Source organism: Podarcis erhardii (genome assembly GCF_964252035.2).
Source record: "Podarcis erhardii genome assembly, chromosome: 2".
Lineage (NCBI taxonomy): Eukaryota > Metazoa > Chordata > Lepidosauria > Squamata > Lacertidae > Podarcis > Podarcis erhardii.
The window spans coordinates 28,230,122-28,252,471 of record NC_138498.1 but is presented as its reverse complement, the minus strand read 5'-3'; positions in this window follow the sequence as shown (position 1 = coordinate 28,252,471).

Below are 22,350 nucleotides of genomic sequence, written 5' to 3'. Positions count from 1 at the left end.
ATAGAACTGCAGAGTTGGAAGAGACCCCGAGGGTCATTCAGTCCAACTGCCTGCAATGCAGGAATCTCAACTAAAGCAGCTATGACTGATGACCATCCATCCAACCTCTGCTTAAAAACCTCCAAGGAAGGAGAGTCCACAAAAGTGCATCCCATTGGACCAGTGGAAGGGGGCAACAATTGACCGAGGACAAAACACTCTCTTCATTTTTTCATAAACAACTGATATTAGTTGTTATCAGGATAAGGATTCTGGCTGGATCATTGATCTGACCTTGTAATTGTTGAATGGTCTCTTTATATTTGAAGGTTCATTATTGTTCCGCAAGATGTGTATTTCTTTAAGGGCCAGAGCAAATAACGTGACCTAGTTTTACAGCTGTGAAGCAGTATAGCAGGTGCTGTTAAGTTATGTTAATTAAGCTGTTGGGTATAGTGTATAAAGAGCAGCACCTAGCTCTCTCAGTACCCTGGTGGTTGGGTTGGTGGATGGGTGATGCTTATTGATATATTATAATTAATGTAAAAGGAGTTTTTGTATTTGTTATTAAAACCTAGCTAAAGTTATTTTGCGTTTCTTGAATATGTGGTCTCCCCAGCACGCCTTCTGCAGCGCAAATAGCCAACAGTAATACATTCTTGTTACTTTCTAATCTGCTGTGTCACCTGTCCACACACACAAAGCTCAGAAGGCAAAAGGTTCTCTCTTTAAAATGGCCGTGTCTGGCGATAACATCCAAGGCCCATGTGGAACCATGTGGAAGACTAGACAGCGTATGCACCAATACATCTTTAAATGACTTAGTGCGTCGTTTGGCAAAAAGGGGAATATTCTCACACCCAGGGATGTTCTTAAGAATATGCCAATGGCGTCTAATAATTTTCTCAATTTCAAAAGTCATATGCATAAACTGATTAGAGAATGAACTGATCCACTGAGTCTTCTACTTTTTTCGTTGAACTTTATGAGCTACTTCTGTTGAAATCTACAATTCAATACAATGAATAGTATATATTATTTTTTCAAACGTACAGCCGGTTACGTCTTGTGTGTTTATTGAATATGTTTCACGTAACCAGAGGTTTGTTGTTGTTTTGGCGATAACATCCAAGCACAATTTTAGAATCTCACCCGCGTCCAGACTGGGAAAATTATTTCATCTCCATGCAGCCGAATGAAGCTGTTCTGGTCTTTATCTCTGACATGGAGAGCCCATCTGCTGGGGACTCTCACAGGAAAGCCTGGCATTTGCCTAGTTCAGCTAAGCCCCTGCTCTGTCCACCTCATTCTGCTCTGGTCCCCAGCCCATTGCTTGAGCTTTACACACTTCAGATGCTCTGCCAGGAGCTTGGTGGACTCATGCCACTCAGCAGGGCTGCCATGGGATTGTGAAAATCAGCATCCATGGGAGAAATGGAAAAAGAAAAGAGGGAGGGAAAACAAAAAGCTGCAGAAACTGCACCACACCGTTCTCATTAATGGAGACTTTGATTGCCATTCTCAGGGGTTAAGAGATTTTGTAATGAGAAAATGCTTGGCAGGGGGAAGAGAGAGGCTAATGAAGGGATGAGAAGGGCATGTGCATGAGGCTGGGATAGAGAGCACAAAAGGGGGCAACCTGCCAAAGCAATCTGGATTTCAGAGGTAGAGTGGCCAAATGGGAGACTGGGGACTGTATTTGAGAGACTGGTCCTCTGTGCAAGTTGGACTTTTCTTATTTTATTTTCTTATTTCTTTGAGAGGCATTAATGAAATGTCTTGGCCATGAATCTGTAAGGACGACGATGTTTTGAACTCATGGTTTCATCCTCTCTAAGGAACTTCTTCTCTGATGAATCTTATGCTAAGTAACAGCTACAAGACTGGTTTCATTGGAAGGTAAAGGTAAATGTAAAGGTAAAGGTCCCCTGACAGTTAAGTCCAGTCACAGACGACTCTGGGGTTGCGACGCTAATCTTGCTTTACTGGCCAAGGGAGCCGGCGTTTGTCCGCAGACAGTTTTTCCGGGTCATGTGGCCAGCATGACTAAGCTGCTTCTGGGGAATCAGAGCAGTGCACAGAAATGCTGTTTACCTTCCCGCTGGAGCAGTACCTATTTATCTACTTGCACTTTGATGTGCTTTCGAACTGCTAGGTTAGCAGGAGTAGGGACCAAGCAACTGGAGCTCACCTCGTCGCAAGGATTCGAACCGCTGACCTTCCAATCGACAACCCCAAGAGGCTCAGTGGTTTAGACCACAGTGCCACCCTTCATTGGAAGGAGAGAGTACCAATTAATATATTTCCTATATCGGATTGGTTAACAATATATACTTTGGGTTTGAGGAAGCAGACAAATCCTAACAGTGCTTAGTGCAGCACCAGTTTCCCCAAAAGCAAACAGCATCTCCTTGGAGCCCTGAAGGTTCCTCTCTGCTGGCCACATTTACAGGTCCCAACCAACTCCTCCAGCTCCTGTGTTTGTCCATGAGCTATCAGTGTTCATTGATGTAAGACTATCAAAAGCTATTGAGCTGGCTCTAGAAATGTCTGCTAACCGATTAATGCTGGTTTGGACCATTTTCAACTTTGGGCTTTATTAAACTACCTTTTCTTTCTCACCAATCTCCTTTGCATATATTCACCCCATTGGCTACAGTGCTTTGGAATTCTTGATTAACAAACACATGGGTAATAGAACAATCAGAGGGGCAGGGCCATGGTTTGGTTTGGTTTGGTTTGGTTTGGTTTGGTTTGGTTTGGTTTGGTTTGGTTTGGTTTGGTTTACATAACCTATGCACAAAACTTTTGTTGATCAAGGTTTAGTGGCAAACTGTGTGGACTGAACCCAACCCCCTGATCACTCGGATCAAGCCCACTTCTCAGCGATGAATGAATTATATTTTAACTGAAATATGTGGAGCAGTCTCAGATCAGAAAATCTTTAAGTGGAAGCCACCTATGAGATAACAACTAAGCAAATAGCTTGCAATACAGATGACATGCAGATGCAGGCAAAAATGTTCTCCCATGGGAAGTGATTCTCCCCAAAATTTTGCAATCACATGTTTTGCTCCCATCTTGTGAGTTTCCATTCCCTCCTGTTCCCAAATTCCAAATGACTGCTGGGGAGGAAAGACTTGTGGAATCGTGCTGGGAACAAGGATTAGTTACCATGGGGAAGCATCTTAAATGATGAACAGCCCCCCAGATTGATAACTATGGCAAGGATTGCAACAGAGGGGTGGGTAGATTCTCTTCTGGCCATGCCATCGTTTATCATTTGTTATTGTTTAGTCGTTGAATTGTGTCCGACTCTTCGTGACCCCATGGACCATTGCACGCCAGGCACTCCTGTCTTCCACTGCCTCCCACAGTTTGGTCAAACTCATGCTGGTAGCTTCGAGAACACTGTCCAACCATCTTATCCTCTGTCGTCCCCTTCTCCTTGTGCCCTCCATCTTTCCCAGCATGAGGGTCTTTTCCAGGGAGTCTTCTCTTCTCATGAGGTGGCCAAAGTATTGGAGCCTCAGCTTCAGGATCTGTCCTTCCAGTGAGCACTCAGGGCTGATTTCCTTCAGAATGGAGAGGTTTGATCTTCTTGCAGTCCATGGGACTCTCAAGAGTCTCCTCCAGCACCTTAATTCAAAAGCATCAATTCTTCGGCAGTCAGCCTTCTTTATGGTCCAGCTCTCACCAGGTGGATCACATTTGGTCAAAACTCTCCACTATGACCTGTCCATCTTGGGTGCCCTGCTCGGCAGAGTTCATAGTTTCTCTGAGTTATTCAAGCCCCTTCACCACGGCAAGGCAGTGATCCATAAAGGGGCGTTTATCATTAATGCCCAAGAGGGCTGAGCTACCTGAGCTTGAAAAGCCTAGCAAGCATTAACCACCTCAAGAGGAGGGTCATGTCATCTATATCAGAATAACAAGGGGTCTGGGATGCGCCTACATTGGGTATCTGGCCACATTTTTGTGAAGTGCAGAAGCTGCATTTTTGGTACAGCTAGGCACCATGCAAGGTGCTGCTTCAGACTCAGCAGGCAACTCATGTCAAATGGGAAATGTCTGCACCTCCAGGGCATCCTTTCGTCTAGCTTTGTGAAGAGACATTCCCATAAAGTTGGTCTAGCCAGCATCAACCTTTTTTGCTGGTCAGGCCAGTTGCCTCCAACGAAGTGTGGGACTCACAAAGGAGTGCAACTGAACTGGAGCTGAGGATGGTTTTGACCTTTATGAACCACTGTTGGCCACCCCTGACCTACAATATGATGAGTGCAGGGTTAGAATTTCAGGAAACCTGCCAAATGGTATTTAGGTGCAGCAGCTGAGCAAGACTGTGTTATGCTAAGAACTATAGTAACTATGTGCGGAGAGAATGGAGTATGGGGTAAATTCAGGGACAGAGGAGTGCCTGCAGAACTTTAATATGAAAGCGAGAGGCATTGTATTGCTGCGTGGAGAGAGAAGCGGTATTCAAATAGCAGGGAAGAAAGCTCTGGGTCAAAAACAAGGGGCGCTTGCATGAAGGCCACCAAACAGGAGCCAACCCACTTTCCTTCCCCGAGTGCTGAATTCCTCAGAAATTTTTCAAAGTGAAAATCCCTGTGTACCAGCCCTGTATGGGGTTGAAGTTCCTTAATGTGTTTTATTACAAATGCTCCATAATAAGGTAATTACGGTGGAAATAATAAATGTGTCAGTCCTCCAAGAAATATTTTTACTTAGCACATGGGGGAAAGGAGCCTGGGCCATTGTTTTTCGAGTGTGCGAGTGTTACTGTACATATTAATTAACTGAGTAAAAAGCTTCACCACCCCGTGGCATCTACATTATTTATGAATGTCTTGGGGCGGCAGTAACTTATGCACTCTCCTGCTCAATTCATCGTTGTTTTTTTTATTTAACTTTGTTTTCTCCTTTAGATGAGTTGCTGTGCCATGCATGCATTTTGCGCATAGCGGAGCTGCGATTCAACCCTGTCGTGCTCTGATGCATCATACTGGGCATTGCCAAGACAAAATGAATCCAAGTGGGCATTTTCAGAGGCAGAGTGTGTTGTGGGTGGGTCAGAAAAAGAGAATCTGGAATGCTTTTCCAATTTAAGAACAAAGCAAAACAAAACATCTGTCCATTAGAACAATTATTTTTATCACAAACGCAGCAACAGCTTCAGTGTGTGTGTGCGTGTGTGTGTGTGTGTGTGTGTGAGAGAGAGAGAGAGAGAGAGAGAGAGAGAGAGTAGTATACTCCACACATTATTAAGGATTTACTACTTTTCAGACTGCATATAAATGAGCTGCCCATCCTCCCCCCAGCAATCCCCCCCACCCCAGATTTCTCCCTACCACTGCCCCAGTAAACCACAAATAGGCACATTATGAACTTCCAAGCAAAGCCAAGACATTACCTCAGCTCAGGCCTATGCTTCTGCCTCAGGAGAGGGGAGTCAAAGACAAATGTCCTCATGAGCATCACTTGATTAATATGGACTAATGCCCTGTCACATGATTGCGCCCTTTTGAATGTCCCTGGCTAGCCGTAGACCTGGCAGAGGAGCCAAAGGCTATATCAGGGTTGAGAAACATGGTACTTCCAGATGTTCTTGGACTTCAGGTCCCATCAGCCAACTTGGGCAAATGGCAGGAATGATAGGAGCTGGAGCCCAACAACATCTGGAGGACCACAGGTTCCCCATCCATGGGCTACAGCAGGGGTCAGCAAACTTTTTCAGCAGGTGGCTGGTCCACTGTCCCTCAGACCTTGTGGGGGGCCAGACTATATTTTGGGGGAGGAATGAATGAATTCCTATGCCCCACAAATAACCCAGAGATGCATTTTAAATAAAAGAAGAAGAAGAGTAAGAAGAGTTTGGATTTGATGTCCTGCTTTATCAGTACCCGAAGGAGTCTCAAATGGCTAACATTCTCCTTTCCCTTCCTCCCCAACAAACACTCTGTGAGGTGAGTGGGGCTGAGAGACTTCAAAGAAGTGTGACTGGCCCAAGGTCACCCAGCAGCTGCATGTGGAGGAGCAGGGAAGCGAACCCGGTTCACCACATTACGAGTCCACTGCTCTTAACCACTACACCACATTCTACTCATGTAAAAACACCAGGCAGGCCCCACAAATAACCCAGAGATGCATTTTAAATAAAAGGACACATTCTACTCAGGTAAAAATATGCTGATTCCCGGACTGTCCGCAGGCTGGATTTAGAAGGCGATTGGGCCAGATCAGGCCCCCAGACCTTAGTTTGCCTACCCATCGGCTACGCTTTGGGGCTTGGGAGTTTCTATGGTGGAAGGAGGAATTTGGGAAAACCAAATATTAGTACCAGGAGCAAATGAAGTATGGTAGTCTAAAGAAAGGAATATAGGTGAGAGAAGTCTACCTGTTCTGTCTCCTTATGCCTTGCATTCTACTACTTCTGAATTTCATTCTAACAAGGACAATTTATAAAATCAATTCTGGAATTGGAGAAAACACAATTGGATGCAGCTTTTGGAAATGTGAGATAAAGCAACACAGAACTCCAAAATCCATGAAAACATTCAGATGAGGAATGCTCAGGTGTAAGTGCATCTGTGGTTCAGGGAATGCAGGGTTTTATGGCTTGGGGATTTCCACTTGGCTTGGAATACAGGATATTTTACTTAAATTTTCTGGAGATTAAGCCCTCATGTCATTGGAAGCAAACGGCGAGGCAAAAAAAAAAAAGCTTTTGCATGTTGAAATACCATTTATGATTCAGCTTGTCAGAGATGCAGCAATGTTCCCATTAGATGCAAGATCTTTATCCTCTGAGGAATGAGCTTCTGCAAATCTTGGTCCTAGATCTCTATGGGCTAGTATCCCTCTTGTAATTTACACTAATTGGCCTCTTCCGTTGGCACTTGGAGCCCAGAGACTTATAAACATTAATGGCTATCTGGGTTTTTTAAAAAGTCTGTCTGGGGTCAGGAAGAAAATAAAATTCAATGCAGTCTATTGAGAATTGCATGGTCTGGATTTCAAACTCATATTTTTAGTTGTAAACAGGAATCTGGTCTTGACAGCCATGACTCTGGTATAGCAGAATGAGTCATACTCAATGTTTTCTTCTAGAACAAACTAGAATAAACTCCTCCGATTGAAAAGTTTTGTTGCAGCTTCTTCTTACTCTTCTTTCCCTGAAGGAACTTGGCCTACCAGAAAATAATTAAGCATATCATGTTGTTCTGTTCTTCCTCGTGTGTCATAACAGGCTAGCGGAGAAGATCTGACAACAAAACACAATTATCCCAAGCAACGCACACACAAAGCAACCACAGCTGTAGTCACCACTCTTGAAAACTGCTTCTCTCCCAGGCAGCCAAGCAATTAGGTTTTCTAATTTCCACTGCTTCCTTGAGATGTTCTGTCTTTACCGAGACGAAAGCTGGGAAACGGAGGAAATGTTAGATTCTGCCAAATGACCTAGCAAAAAGTCAGAAGCTATTTTTGAATGGCACCAAGTGTCATGTTTCTGATGGCACAGCCCAGGTTCATAAGCTTGTGGACTATTCCACTGGGACCCCATTAACAGACTCTGGATTTGTTTCAAGGAGAAGAACAAGGTGGTTCTTGGAGGATGAGCCACTATGTCCCCCGTTAAAGGATTTGCCATGCATCCTCCCGTTTTCACAATGAGTCACTGCAGTGCAGCTTGCATGTCCATCTACAAAGTCCTAACATATTTGACAAGGGATAGAAGAGTGGTGCCTACTCACTGAAATCATCTGGCAGAGATAGAGGACCCTGTGCTGCAGAGATGTAAAAATATATACCGGTACTTTCTGACCCAAGGAAGAATTGGTGTGGACTTTCCATCCCTCCAAGTGTCCCTATTTTTCAGGGACAGTCCCAGATTTACAGAAGCTGTCCCAGTTTCTGATTTGATCCTGGATCTTCCGGATCATGTGGCCAGCATGACTAAGCCGCTTCTGGCAAACCAGAGCAGCACACAGAAACGCCATTTACCTTCCCGCCTGAGTGATACCTATTTATCTACTTGCACGTGCTTTCGAACTGCTAGGTTGGCAGGAGCAGAGACTGAGCAACGGCAGCTCACCCCATCACGGGGATTCGAACCGCCGACCTTCTGATCGGCAAGTCCTAGGATTTGTGGTTTAACCCACAGTGCCACCCACGTCTTTTCCTTAGGGTGTCCCTATTTTCATTGGATAAATGTTGGAAGTTATGGTAGGACATTCCTATTTCCATGGGAGAAATGTTGGAGGGTATGGTTGCCACAGTAGTCATAACATCACCCCAAATGCTGCCCCGCCCCTGCAGATCCGGGGCCACTCCCCGCCCCGCTGTCACACCCATGCTGCTGCTAGCTCTGGCAACACAACTGCATCCTCAGGATTGCCTTCAGACAACTTGTGGGGTCAGATAACTCCATGCCCTCCAACATTTTCCCCATGAAAATAGGGACATCCTAAGGAAGAGTGGGAGATTCCGGGATCAAATCAGAAATCAGGATGACTTCTGTAAATCAGAGATGTCCCTGGAAAATAGAGACACTTGAAGGCTCTGGGGGAAGGGGTCCAATCTGCCACAAAGCATCTTTGCAAAAGCCTCATGGAAGTCTAGATATATTAAGGACTTTCACACTCTACGTTCAACAATTGATCTGTCAACATAAAGTGTTGGCATCCACACACATACAGTTATGCACATGTAGTGTTCAATGAGTTCAATGTAGTGTTCTTTGCACATAATAGTTGAGCTGTGCAAATCAACAAGCATACAATCTTTCGCACAAGCACTTGTACACATCTGGAAAACAGTTTGCAGCTGTGTGTGGTGCTATTTGCAGCCCACATTGTAAGATTTCTCTCTAAGAGAGCTTGAAAGGAAAGGGTTTCCATGTATACAAAGGGAATTGTGGGTGATGCCCTACATTTTTTTCTGTCCAGCTAGCACAAAAAGTCCCAACAAGGTAAGGCTGAATTATGGAGTTCCGGACGTACAGAACAGAAGCAAGAATTAAGGGAGGGTCACACACATTTGTTCTACATTTGGTGGGAATATTAAGAGAAAGAACAGGAATGAATATTAAATATGAATAAAGCCATTGTCAAAGATAGAATGTGGATTTTTCTCCACTTTTCACTTAAATGTTGTCAACTGGGTCACGTCAGTTGGCCTTCCAAGCTAGTATTTTGTTTCTAGCACTAATCAGCTATATTTGTGTCACTAGTAAGTAAAGTAATTAAGGAATTATATGGGGATGGCCACCATTTTTTGAGGCTTCAACAGTCAACTTTAATTTTAACTTTTTTTCCAGCTGGAACTTGCTCTCTCAGGTGGACACCATTGCCATTATAAGATGTGTTCATGGTGTAGCAGGAACCCCCCCCCCAATCATTCAGTTTGTACAAACTTCACACACACACACACTCACACACTACATACGCTACGCTTCTGTTATAAATTCATAGAAAATCAACCATACATTGGATTTGCACTGTTCCACTTTTATTTTACTCCATGAAGGAAGGACTACAAAATGGGGAAGGTTTGATACAGGCCAGCCATAGTCCCTTGAACATCCCAGCACATCCACAGGAGCCCTGCCCAGTTGCTATGCCAACCCTGATGGTCTCAGACAGAAGACCATCAACAACACAACGGACTGCATACACGAGTGGATTCAACACGGACTATAACAAAAGAACAGTGATTGGATTCCCCCTCAGGGGGCAGGAAACTGGGACTACCTTTTCTCTTCTGAAAATGACTCATGGGGAGGGGGAGAAGGGAACCAGCCAGGTGACAGGACACTCAGGTTACCACCACCACCCCTCCCTCAACCCCTCCTTTCTGTGATGTATGCATGATGTTTCTGGGGGTGGGCTTGACCTACAGGATGGGAATTTCAAAAGTTTTTATAAGGCCTTGCACACCATTTTTCTGTGTCTTTCCTCTCTCCTGCAAGTGAGGGGAGCACCCTGTTGCAACAGTTCAATAAAGGCCAAGCCTACAGGCTGCTGATTTGCTCCAATTTACTCTGGTTGGTGTCTTTACTTTTTGTCCAAGGGAGCCCTCGGATTTTTCCGGTAACAATGGTGAGTTCCGGCACCTCTTTTTCTGAATATCTGATTGTTTGATTGTTGATTGTTGTTAGCCGCCCTGAGCCCGGCTTCGGCTGGGGAGGGCGGGATATAAATAAAATTTATTATTATTATTATTATTATTCTAAGAAAAATAGTACTAGTCATCATTTATCTTTCACTCTGCTAAAATCCTTTGATAATCTTTTAACTGGTATGATGTCTGGCATGACAGAGAAAGTTCGGTAATATGGCAAACATGGTGTTTCACCAAAATATTCAGCCTATACTTTGAAAAATATTTTTGGTGGTGTGGAATGAAAATGGCCTTCAAAGATTGCAATCATCTTCGGGGATGTGGTGAATTCTTATAATCGTCTTTGCGGGGAGCTGAGGTTTTTCTTTGCTCTCCCTGAGAAGAAAAAGAGATGCTTTGCTGCCACTAAATGGTGACAAACCTGCCTGAACACCCTCTTGAAGCACAGGAAATGTAGATAGCTGCATTATAGCGAGTCAGTCAATTGGTTCATCTACCTTAGCACTCTCTACACCAGGAGTCACTAACCTTTTGGGTCAGTGGGCACATTTTGAATTTTGAAAGAGTGCTGGACATGCCAGTCAAAAAATGGCTGCTGTGTAGGGGGGGGGTGTCATAATACAAAATGGCTGCCATGAGGAGGGCCACAGATTCCCCACTACTGGTATAAGACTTATTTATATTCAGCAAAGGGGTGTGACAGGGAAGTAATCATTCCTGTCCTGCAGAAGACTGGGTTCATCTTAGCTAAGATCTCTGCCTGAGCCTGCAAGGCAAATCTTATATGGAATTATTTGTGTTTCCATTTCATATTTTTATTTTATAGTTGGATAGCTCAGTTGGTTACAGCATGGTGCTGATAATGCCAAGGTTGCCGGTTTGATCCCTGTATGGGACAGCTGCATATTCCTGCTTTACAGGGGTCTGGACTAGATGATCCTCAGGGTCCCTTCCAACTCTACAATTCTATGATAGCATATTTCTTAATGTCTATAATGCTGTCTTAATCTTTTCAGGAAACCTGTACTTGTCAATGCACAGAAGCCTTTTTGTGCCAAGAGGTGGTCCTTGTATTGTATTGTATTGTGTTGTGTTTAGCTTTCCCTTGGCTAGCTTTAGTACCGACTAAGGCATGACCACGCTAGAAGGCAGAAACAAACACAGTAGACACAGAATTCTGGCTTCAAAGCAGCCACAAAATAAGAAAAATTGGCCTGTCTCCCAGATGTTGGGTGAGGATTACCCTTTTTACATTATCCTTGTATGTAGGGTTGCCATACATCCAGGAATTCCCAGACATGTCCTCTTTCGGAGGTGCTACATGTCCACCCAGGGGTAATTTTACATTTTAAAGCAAATGTCCTAGATTTGGGGTTTTTAAAAAATACGCCAGCAGCTCTGGTTCAGGTTCAGACTCTGGCAGGGCTCAGTGAAGCGGGGGCTACTGGGCAATTGCCCTAAAAAAGCTCAACAACTTTTTGTCTCTGGATTTTCACCTCTTGAAATATGGCAACCCTACTGACGCTTGCATGCGCACAATCTTGTGGACATCCATCTTGCACCATGTTGCTCCTAAGCGAGCACACCTTCGTGTGATGCTGTTATGTACTGAGTTGAATAGGATCCTAAATGCAGCAGTCTGATTGGTCCTAGAACAATAGGATTCAGAATGCAGCAGTCTGATTGGTCCTAGAACAATGCAGCAGTATGATTGGTCCGCAGGAGCCACCCAATCGAGCTCCAGGTGGAAGTGAATCCACAACCTGATTGGCCTACAGGAGAATCCCGGAATTAGCCAATCACGTGCAGCCCATTGTGTAAATAATGTATATAAAGCAGATATTCTGGGGGAACTTTCTTTTCCTCCTCACCACTATGAGCTGAATAAAGAGCATGAAATCCACTCTTGACTGAGTATATTTCAGATGCTGAAAACGATATCTCTGTACCATACCCCCATTTTTCTTTTGCTTGCGTGTTTAGCCATGCGCCTGAAAAACTTGCCTGCCGTTCTACTTCTATATGAGGTCAATGTATCCTCCGTGTGCATTAAGAAAAGCTCCAATCCCCTTCTCAGCCCTCTCCTCGGCCTGCTGAGATCCCAGCAGCCCCCTCTCCCTGCTCCAGCTAATTACAGCATTCCATTCTCCAGATGTGGCAGGGGATGGGAAAGGGCTTCTCCAGGGCTAAGTCTTTTCAAAGCGATGCTCTTAATTGGCAGCTGCCTATGGCCAGCAAGGCAGAGACCTCTTTTAATGGAATTAGGCCAGCCAGAAGGAGAGTCGTAGGGAGGAGAGCGGGGGGGGGGGTAAATAAACATGCAAATGATATGCAGGCACCAGATCAGTTCACACAGCACCAGGTGTGGGCGGGCTCGGCAGTTTAAATATGAAGCGAAGGTAGCTGGCAGCTGAGAGCCGTCATCTCCTGCCCTTTTCACCTGGAAATCTAAGAACGCTTCAAAACTACTGCGCTGGCGAAATCAGCTTTGCCACACATCACAGAAGTGTCATGAGCTATGAGAGGGAAGCTACGGCATTTAGCAGCAAGGGAACCAATTCGCCAAACTCTTTTGACTCTCACGATATTGGCGGGGTCATCTAGGGGCAAGTGTTACACGAGTTGCCCCAGGCATACTACCCACTCTTCAATCAGATGGTCTGTTTCTCTTGGGTGAACTTCTGTTTCCATTTTGGACTGAGCACCGTTGTCCACCTGCCTTTCCTCCCATGCCATTCACTCTTCACTGCCTTCATACCGGCAACAAAAAGTGGTACCTTGGGTTAAGTACTTAATTCGTTCCGGAGGTCCGTTCTTAACCTGAAACTGTTCTTAACCTGAGGCATCACTTTAGCTAATGGGGCCTCCCACTGCCACCGCCGCGCCACCGGAGCACAATTTCTGTTCTCATCCTGAAGCAAAGTTCTTAACCCAAGGAACTATTTCTGGGTTAGCAGAGTCTGTAACCTGAAGCATCTGTAACCTGAGGTACCACTGTATTCTCTAAAGCAGCCTCCCCCCCCCCAACCTAGTGCCCTCCAGGAGAGAAACCAATGTGATTAAGGGTCTGGAAACCGAGCCGCATAAGGAGTGCTTGAAGGAGCTGCATATGTTTAGCCTGGAAAAGAGGAGACTGAGAGGAGATATGATAGCCATCTTCAAATATCTTAAGGGCTGTCACATGGAAGAGGGAACAAGCTTCTTTTCTCTGGAAGGTGGGACTCAGAGATAGGAGATTCCAACTAAACACGAAGAAAAACTTTCTGACAGCAAGAGCTGTTTGCCAGTGGAACAGTCTCCCTTGGGAGGTTGTGGACTGCCCTTCCTTGGAGCTTTTAAAGCAGAAGGGATGCTGTTGGAGTTGTGGTCTAAGCCACTGAGCCTCTTGGGCTTGCTGATCAGAAGGTTGGCAGTTCAAATACTCATGACAGTGGTGAGCTCCTGTTGCTCTGGCCCAGCTTCTGCTAATTTAGCAGTTTGAAAGCACACTAGTGCAAATAGATAAATAGGTACCGCTGCAGCGGGAAAGTCAACGGCATTTCTGTGTGCTCTGGCACTTGCCACTGTGGGGTGTGAAACACAAGAGCAATCAAGTACAACATCCCAGTACATTTCCGAGCACAATTCAAAGTGTTGGTGGTGACCTTTAAAGCCCTAAATGGCCTCGGTCCAGTATACCTGAAGGAGCATCTCCACCCCCATAGTTCTGCCCGGACACTGAGGTCCAGCTCCGAGGGCCTTCTGGCAGTTCCCTTGCTGCGAGAAGTGAGGTTACAGGGAACCAGGCAGAGGGCCTTCTCAGTAGTGGCGCCTGCCCTGTGGAACGCCCTCCCAGCAGATGTCAAGGCAATAAACAACTATTTTACTTTTAAAAGACAACTGAAGGTAGCCCTGTTTAGGGAAGTTTTTAATATCAGACGCTGTATTGCTTTTAATGGCTATGTTCTGGTTCACACATTGTTTCTGAAAACGCAAATGAGGTAGGGTTTGGTTTTGGTTTTTTTCCTTTAAATGTGAACTGAATTGAGTCTCCCTCCTGTCCCTACAGCAGCCTTGCCCATCCCTGCGGGCCTCACATTCCCCTCTGCTTTTGTGAAGAGATACTGTGAATTTGCATGACTGTTTCCCTGTTTCCTATCAGGGAACAGTCAGATAGAAGCAGTCATGGTGGCTTATAGCCAACACGGGTAGGAGGCTGGGGAGGGAGAGAAAAAGTGTGTGTTTCAAGGAGAGGCACAGAAATAATGCCTCAGAAACAGGGTAATGACGGGCAGATGCAGAACAACTCAGCTACATACAGATATACAGTGGTACCTCAGGTTACAGACGCTTCAGGTTACGCTAACCCAGAAATAGTACCACAGGTTAAGAACTTTGCTTCAGGATGAGAACAGAAACCGCACGGCAGCAGCGGGAGGCCCCATTAGCTAAAGTGGTACCTCAGGTTAAGAACGGTTTCAGGTTAAGAATGAACCTCCAGAACGAATTAAGTTCTTAACCTGAGGTGCCACTGTAATACCGTATTGGCCTGAATATAAGCCGCACTTTCCCCCAAATTCCAACCGTTAAAAGTTAAAGTGTGACTTATATTCACAACCTTACAGTATGCAGCCAGGAGTGCAGGGCAAACAGCGCCAGAAATGCAGCACAATGGCACCTGCCCCACACATAGTCCCCCATCCTCTCCCCCAAGAGAGAAGGGAAGGGAGAGAGAGATGGAGGAGGAGGAGGAGGAGGAGGAGGAGGAGGAGGAGGAGGAGGAAGAGGAAGAGGAAGAAGAAGAAGAAGAAGAAGAAGAAGAAGAAGAGTAGTTTGGATTTGATATCCCGCATTATCACTACCTGAAGGATAGTGATTCTCCTTTCCCTTCCTCCCCCACAACAAACACTCTGTGAGGTGAGTGAGGCTGAGAGGCTTCAGAGAAGTGTGACTGGCCCAAGGTCACCCAGCAGCTGCATCTGGAGGAGCGGAGACACAAACCCGGTTCACCAGATTACGGGTCCATCGCTCTGAACCACTACACCACACTGTTTGCCACCCAGTCTGCTGGCAGCCAGTGTGGCTCCCCCACCCTGCCCAGTATGCAGCCAGGAGCAGCAAGGAAGGAAACGGCTTATAATCAGCTATGTTTTCTTTTTTTTCCTCCTCCCCCCCTCCAATTTAAAAGCTGTGGCTTATATTAGGGTGCGGCTTATATTCAGGCCAATGCAGTAAACAACCAAACAGGTCAACCCCAACTACCTCCCCTGACAGTCGGCCCAAGTGTGAGGATCCTGAATGCAAGCTTTGCGCTGTGCTTGGCAGGTGTATCCATGCATGTGGGTGTTTAATCTTCTACCTGCCCGATTAGAAGACTTAATGCAGCAGAGTCCCTCCACCCACCCCATTCCTCCCTTCCTTTATGGGCTGGCTGCTAGCAAGCAGATAAGCCTTCAAGAGAGATGGACTCTCGTCCCCGCACCCTATTTTTCTCTTTCCCCCTTTTCCCCTGTGTTACGCTGTTCTCCCCCCACTCTCGCCTATTGTCAGCCACGCAACAGCACGTCCCACTTTCCTCCCCTCAAGGAAAAGAAAAAAAAGACGAAAAAAGGCAGCCCAGCAGTGGCTGTTGTAATGCTTCTAAATAAGAATGCAATTTAAAATCGCGGAAGGAGATAGTTTGTACAAAGAACATTCTATTAAAACACACAGCCGTTGTCGTCAGTCGGTGATGGGATTACCCTGGAGAAAGGTAAGGAGGGAACTAGGAAATAATGGATGGAGGAGACAATAGCTTGGCCCTGTTTTCGCAAAAGGCGAACAAGATGTTAGGGAGGTAGAGGAGGACCGTGCAATAGGTAGCAGGCGGGTCTAGTAAAATAAACAGCCAGGGTTTCCTTCCATAGCACTTCCACCCTCTTGTCTCTCTGGATGCTGGCAGTTTCAGGCTTGTGAAGGAAGAAACGTTCCAAAGGATATAACAGCCACATTAGGGTTGGTTTACTCAAAAATCTATTGTGAGAGAAGTATTCCTACACTTACTTCCGTCTTAAATAGGTTTGTACACCACTGAAAAAGCAAATTAAAGGCAATGAAGATTAGATATAAGCTGTAGCTTCCTCCTGCCTTGCTCCTATTTTGTGTTATCTAGCCCTGTTCAGACAAACCAGCAAATGCATGGATTGAGGAGGCTGGGATTAGGCCAGAACTCCCAGATCTTAACAGCCATCACATGCCTTGAATCAATACTCTTGAAATCCGAATATTCTTGAATGTATAAACAAGCTCTTTTTAAAAAAAATCCTACACCATTAAGATGCTCCCCCCCCTTGCAAAAAAAATGATAATTCCTAGGGCAAAGTGTGTGTGGAAGAGGTTCTCGTATTCCTTCCCTCACAAAAAAATACCCTCCATATATTTCTCACTATGCCCTATTCCATATCTATAGAATATTAATGTCTTAAGGATTAAGTGTGGCATATCCTATTTGTACTGGCACTTTTGATATATATTTATATGGCTGCACTGCGGAGGTAAACTTAGATGGCCCTGCTGATTTGGAGCAGGGGGAGATTGTAGGAATGTCAGTGGAAGTTAAAATAACTTGGATGGGATTCGGGGGGGGGGATGCATTGAGAGGCAGGGGTTGCCCATATCTAGTTTACTGGTATTTTCAAAACTTCTGTTTGTAGGAGAGCAGAGTGCTGTGGCTCTGGCAAGTTGAAAAGGTCTTTAGAAAGAAAGCAGTTGTGTTTTGTAGCGGGATTAGGTGCATTTCGGAGGGTTTAAGGGCTGACTAAATAAAAATAAAAGAAGCAGAGGATCACTACAGGTTAAGCCAAAACAAATGTATCTGTTGCTGCCACGGGTCAGGATTTATAGCACCGGCAGCAACGCCAAAGCCTCTCTCTGGTTGTATGCAGCGTCAATATGTGCCTGATGCACACCAATGTGCTCATAAGCATCCGGCGGAGGAGAAAGCAACTGCTGTTTGCTCAAATGAGATATGGAGAACTGGTAGCTGTAACCCAAGGGGTGCTCCTCCCCAATATTGCCCTCACTTGGGTAAAAACTGGTTGTCACTGAGGCAAACAAGGATTAAAGCCAGACCCCTACAGTTGTGTAGACATCTCTGGGCACCTCTGCTTCTGCCCCCCTGGAGTGGCTGGATTAGTGGGGCAGGGGTGTGGGGGAACCAGCAGAACCACTGGTTGGCTCTGCCAGTGCTCTTGCACAGCCCTGACCTTGCTGCCACCTCACCCAGTCCTTCCCCCTGCACCATCCAGGCCGGCGACAGCAACATCCTGTTACATAAGAGGGCAATTTCTGTTCGTTTTTTCTTCTTCCCCAATAATTGTTATTATTTTTCCCCAAATATCTTAAACACAATACAGCTTAACAATATTATTCTCCTTTCAGTCTATATCTTATCCGAATTAACTTCCTTCCACCCCTCTTCTGGCTTCTCTACATTGCTCTTACTTAAGCGTGATTACTATATATACATTCTATAAATGTCTATAATTCCTTAATAAATTTTTGTATTATACTTTAGGCATACATTCCTTATTATATTACAGCATTATATCTTGTGGTCTAACCAAATGTTTACAATAAACGTTATGAGTTTTATTTCAGTCCTGTGAGTGTCCTTATTTATGTACAGTTTTCTCTAAGTATACCATAAATTTGGACCATTCTTTTTGGAATTTCTCATCGTCCTGATGTTGGATTCTTCCAGTTAGCCTTGCTATTTCGGCATACTCCAATACTTTCTGTTGCCATTCTTCAGTTGTTGGAATATCCTGTTGTTTCCATCTCTGTGCGAGGAGTAGTCTTCCTGCTGTTGTGGCATACAGGAAGAATTTCTGATCTTCCTTTTTAATGTCCTCTCCAACCATTCCTAGCAAAAATGCCTCCATTTTTTTTATAAAAGGTGTACCTAAATATCTTTTTTAACTCATTATACACACTGTTCCAAAAAGTCTTCACCTTGTCACACAACCACCACATGTGAAGAAAATTTCCCTAAGAGGGCAATTTCAACACCTTCTCTGGCTTATATTGAGAGGCTGGTAGCAGAAACTCCTGCTGCCTCTCTGTCCCTCTTTCCTTTACCTCACTGGCCTGGGGGTGGGGAGTGCTATCTTCCCAGCACTTTGGCCCACTTTCCCTTCCTTTATAGAAATCATCATAGAACTGTAGAGTTGGACCCCAGGGGTCATCAAGTCCAAACCCCAAACCCCCTCCCCCCATGCAGGAATGCTGCAATCCACAGCTGCCCCTGGGTGGGCTCGAACCACCATCCTTCTGGTTAACAGCCAGATGCACCGAACCGTTGTGTTTCCAAGCTGCAACCTCCTGAAAATGGGTAGGTTGTAACTGGCCTGGCCCAAGGTGTTTTGATGCCTGAGGCTCCAGCCCCAGTCTAAATTCCATCATCATCATCATCATTTTTTATTTGTATGCCACCTTTCCACAGTTAAAAAAGCAGTCCTCAAGGCAGCTTACAGCATGACAAGATTTACATAATTACAAAAGTCAAACAATAAATAAACCACATCAAAAAAATACACAACCAAATGGGAAACAATTTGCACCTAAATCAAAAGTTAAAGCTAAGAAAACAGCATTAATATCACAGTTAATAATAATAATAATAATAATAATAATAATAATAATAATTTATTATTTATACCCCGCCCATCTGGCTGAGCCTCCATAGAAACAAAAATACAGTAAAATATCACACGTTAAAAACTTCCCTGAACAGGGCTGCCTTAAGATGTCTTCTGAATGTCAGGTAGTTGTTTATCGCTTTGACATCTGCTGGAAGGGCATTCCACAGGGCGGGCGCCACTACCGAGAAGGCCCTCTGCCTGGCTCCCTGTAGCTTTGCTTCTTGCAATGAGGGAACCGCCAGAAGGCCCTTGGCGCTGGACCTCAGCGTCCGGGCAGAATGATGGGGGTGGAAACGCTCCTTCAGGTATACTGGACTGAGGCCGTTTAGGGCTTTAAAGGTCAGCATCAACACTTTGAATTGTGCTCGGAAACGTTAAAATGACATAGGTAAAAAATAACAGCAATTTAAACAAAAAACAAAAACAAAACAAAACAGAGCCCTCTCTGCCCAGCAGCAGCAGTGGCAGCAGTCTTTTATAGAGCCCATCAGGCCCCGTCCCAGGCCAGGTGGTGAGTGGCAGGACTGGGGCCCTCAGGCGCTGAGCAGGGGAGTCCATGTAGAGGAGGCAACCAGACTGGCAGCTGAATCTTACTGGGGTCAGCATCTTCAATGACAACCCAAGCACAAAGTGGGTATGGAGCAGACTTCATGGCCCACACCCACACCTGCATCCTCCAACATCTTACCATTGCTCCCTGTTCCTCTGCATCTGCTGCCTGAGGCAGCCGCCTCACTCTGCCCAATGCCAGAGCCGGCCCAGGTCTTTAAGCTTTAGAGAGCTTTCAGGTGGTAGGAGAAGGGAGCATGGAGAAAGAGAAGGCAGCGACCGTAAGGGAGTAAGGAAAGGGGTGGAAGATGATATCAGAATATCAGCAGACCATTTCGAGACAGGAGCAGAGGGGGCTTGGCCTGGCACTCCTCATCAATTCAATTCAATACCTGCTCCAGCTGATGTTGTCTCAAAGTGGCCTACGCAGCCACCGTCGAAAACAACAGCCGCAGCGGTCCTCCGACCTGCCTATCACAACAGTGCGAGCAGGCAGGTGCGCACCTGTGTTAGCTGTGGCACAGTAGCGGTTCCCGAAAATAATATGCTCCTCTTTAATACCGCGCTGGCATTTCCGTGATGCTCCGTAACTGTCTCAAATAAATCTCATTAAATATACAGGGGAGAGAGGAGGGGTCGTTTAAAGAGCTGCTGTAGGAAAATTTTAATGAGATGACTTTTAGAGCTGGCACTCGCACCGTTCTTCCCGACGCAAAGGTCTGCTGCGCGGCGTTTCTTTTCTTTGCACAAGATGGATAATTTGAGACTGTCATTACGCGCGTCAATGTGTGCTTCGCGCAAGAGATAATGGTAGATGGAGCCGCTGCGTCATTAAAAGGACATTAGGCCACGAGGAACCAGGCACTCCTTCTGTAGCCTCCGAAAAAGAGTCGTACATATGAGGAGATTGTGTTCTCCCACCTTCCACTGTGCATCAGTGACACTCACTCGGTGTTGCTCTTTCTTGTTGTTTTGCAGCAGGGGAAGGTGGATCTATCCAGCGCTGCAATAGCACCAGTTACCGAAAAACAACAACCTCAAACTACCCTCTTATTAACTATAAAAGGCAGAGCCAATTAGAAAGGTCTGGGTGGATGTGACACAACTGCTTCAACTTGTCGATGTGGTTTTCCCCCCCTTTTCTTTAGGACTTCTTTGCCTACAACAACTGCATGGCAAGCAGAAAGTCAGTGCATGGGGTGCTGTCCCTCCCCCCCCCCCCGCCAAACCATCACATTTGAAAAGGGGAAATGATGTGCTCAGTGGCTGCAATGGCATCTTGGCAGCAGCCCAGTTCTCAGTCATTCACCTGATTTTTTTATTGTGATTATCAAATGTATTTTATTGCTTTTTCACATGCAATAAACACAATTTAAAATGCAATTAACACCAACACCAACGACAGCAGTTAGTCTGTCATTTCTAGGAAAAAGGCATAACAGCAGTTTAAAGTTAGAACCATTTTATAGTGCATATGATACCTGCTTTTGATGCACGTAAAAGTTGGGGCTGCATGATGTGGAAGGGAATTTTTCAAAAATTAAACAACGTGTTTTGCCTGAGGTTGTTTTTTTTAAAGAAGCAAACATGTTTCTCTCCCTCCCTCCCGAAACACATAATAGTTAAGGGATTGGGAGGGGGGGGGAGAGATTGTTCTCATATATTTTCAAATATTGTCTAAACTTTGGCCTTCCATATATCGCTAGACTGCATCTCCCAGAGTTCCTTGCTATTGGCCCTGCTAGCTGGGGCTGGTGGGAATTGAAGTTCAACAACATCTGTAACGGTGCGTTCCGTATTTCATCGAAGCATCTCAAAGCCCAATAGAGGCATAGCAGTATAGCAGCAGCAGCTTACCTGTGTCCCTGCAAATGTTTGTTGGATTACAACTCCCATCATCACTTACCATTGGCCATGCTAACTGGGGTTGATGGGAGTTGGAGTTCAACAACATCTGGAAGGCAACAAGTTCCCTTCCCCTGGTCTAACTAGTTTAGCAGCTTCCCATGTGTATGTGCTTTTAAGCTGCAGTCTCAAACATGCTTGTTCAAGGAGTAAGCCCCATTGAACACAGTGGGACTTACTGCTGCTGAATCTATTCTGTTTTAGAATACCATACTAAATGTATAGTGTATGCAAGTTATTGTATTGGACTAATGGTTTTTAAGGGACGCAGGTGGCGCTGTGGGTTAAACCACAGAGCCTAGGACTTGCCGATCAGAAGGTCGGTGGTTCGAATCCCCGCAAAGGGGTGAGCTCCCGTTGCTTGGTCCCTGCTCCTGCCAACCTAGCAGTTCGAAAGTACGTCAAAAGTGCGAGTAGATAAATAGGTACCACTCCAGCAGGAAGATAAACAGCGTTTCCGTGCGCTGCTCTGGTTCGCCAGAAGCGGCTTAGTCATGCTGGCCACATGACCCGGAAGCTGTACGCCAGCTCCCTCGGCCAATAAAGCGAGATGAGCGCCGCAACCCCAGAGTCAGCCACGACTGGACCTAATGGTCAGGGGTCCCTTTACCTTTAATGGTTTTTATGGATTATTTATACCTACATTTTAAAAAAAAACAAAACACAACATTATGGGTTGTCTCCAAAGCTACACAAGCAGATTTTAACCTATACAGCACGACATGAGTGAACTGTTGTCCCCCCTGCAGCCCTACACGTACCCCCAAACTGGCTGCATAGAGCCCCCCAACCTTCTGGAACAGATTTGAGGAAGCATAGTGAGGGGCTGTAGTGGAAAGAGAGGAAGAGGGAAGCCTATTACATTGAGCAAGGGCTGTGCTGGATTCAACCCTGACTACTTAAACCCATTGGGCATAAATATCAATTTAGGTTGTAATCCAAATGAGGGGAAGAGGAAGTTACGTTGAGGAGTCTCTCTGCCCAGTCCAAATGCCCTTAACTCACAGACTAACATCAGAATTAATCCACTGGCAGGATTAATCAACTAAAGCTGGTTGTGCCCTTGGCTGACACATGCTCAACATCTGTCTGAAGAGAGCCATGTCTACATAGCACAGGTCATTCTCCCCACCCT